Genomic DNA, 1,703 nt, shown 5'->3' with positions numbered 1-1,703 from the left:
AAAATGAAAGATTTTATACAAAAAAAGTGGTATAAAATATTAATTTATAAATGCAGAAAATGATAGAAACGGACTATAGTTTCCCTTTAAATGAACACTACATAAAAGTGAAAACTCAGTTTAGGAGAAAGCACTCTAAAGAAAGGGCCCCTGCTTTTAGGAAGTTGAGGCCAGGCCTTGGCAGCCCGCATCCATCTGTAGTTGGCAGGTTTTTGATAGACAATCTACACTGAATTACAGCAGAAAGTAAAGAAGTCTTTATACACTGCCTGACAAAAGAAAAAAAGTCCCACACGCAAATATTTAGTTGGACTGCCTTCAGATTTGAATGCGGCACGTATTTGCCATGACATTGTTTTGATAAGCTTATGCAATGTCACAACATTTATTTCCATCCAGAGTTGCATTAATATTTCACCAAGATCTTGTAGTGATGATGGGAGAGTCAGAGCACTGTGTAAAGTCTTCTCCAGCAAATCCCAAAGATTCTCAAAGGGGTTAAGGTCTGGACTCTGTGGTGGCCAATCCATGTGTGCAATGATGTCTCCCTGAACCACATTTCACAATTTAAGCCCATTTAATCCTGGCATTGTCATCTTGGAATATACCCATGAGGGAAGAAAAAAAACCTGCATATTCAGTATATTCAGGTAGGCAGCTGACCTTTTTTTTGGGGGGGGCGGGCTCTGACCTATTTGCTAAATTCAGGTGGTGACTTTTTGGCCAAGCAGTGTATATGCAATCCCTCAACCCAGAATTTTTTTTAACCAAAATTAGAGTGAACCTTCCACATGTCTAGTGCTTTGACAACAGGAAGCCAAGTGCAGAACATAAGAGTTTTACTCAGATTGCTTTACCTAAAACTGACTTTTCATCTCCGAGTTTGCAACAAAAACTAGGTGGATTCTTGGATAAAAGCAGCTAGAGCATAATACATTGTCATCAGAACAAACAGGAAATACCAGTAAGTGGTAGTTGAAAGAACATAGGTTAGTTATCAGTGCCAGCTCAAAAAGCAAGATGTGAGCACTCAACCAGACCCTCTACCAAGAAAATCTACGTACTAAGTGATGGGAGCTCAGCCTAGACAGGCCCATTTCATTGACACATGAAACACTCAACTACAACTTGAAAGATAAATTTAATGTTCCCAAACACTATTTAGTGGTAACTAGGCCCAAAACCGCTACCGTAGTAAAGCTTACATTGCACTATGATGATATTTATGGTCATCTGCTACTTTACCAAACTTAAACTTCACTGTATGATGGTGCTAGATTTCAAGTCAAACCCTACCATCAGCATTTTATCTGCAATGTCTAATGACGGACGACTTATTCGTTTACTTCCTATGAAGAAATATTTATTAGGCATATGAATGGTAACTATTTGGAAGAGGCAATTTGGAACTCAAATATGTAGAAGCAATAGACTCCATAGTAACATCAGTGTATAAGAAGTTAGTGCTTCTATCCAACTGGATAGTTTGTTAGTGTACAATTGGTAAAACACTAAAAGGAGATGTGTGGGAGAAGAAGTGAAATCTTCCAATAGAGGCACCTGTGTTGTAATAATGATTCTGGTTGCGTCTCAAGGACAGTAAGTACAGTGAGAAAAAATTAAGAAAATGAACCCACATATGTTTAAATCAGCCTGTACTCTAGGTATGGAATTATAAGGAGTGGTGTAAAGCTGTTAATATA

At 38.1% G+C, this 1,703-nt stretch overlaps 1 protein-coding gene across 2 annotated transcripts in view; it reads right to left on the bottom strand.

Annotated features, from left to right (window-relative positions):
• Positions 1-1,703, bottom strand: part of REEP6 (receptor accessory protein 6) — a 13,565-nt gene that overhangs the window by 2,935 nt on the left and 8,927 nt on the right. The gene's annotated exons all lie outside the window — the stretch shown is intronic.

This window comes from Nanorana parkeri, unplaced genomic scaffold, assembly GCF_000935625.1.
Source record: "Nanorana parkeri isolate BGI_ZX_2015 unplaced genomic scaffold, ASM93562v1 scaffold751, whole genome shotgun sequence".
Lineage (NCBI taxonomy): Eukaryota > Metazoa > Chordata > Amphibia > Anura > Dicroglossidae > Nanorana > Nanorana parkeri.
Note: the sequence above shows the minus strand (reverse complement) of the source record. Positions and strands in the feature narration are given on the sequence as shown.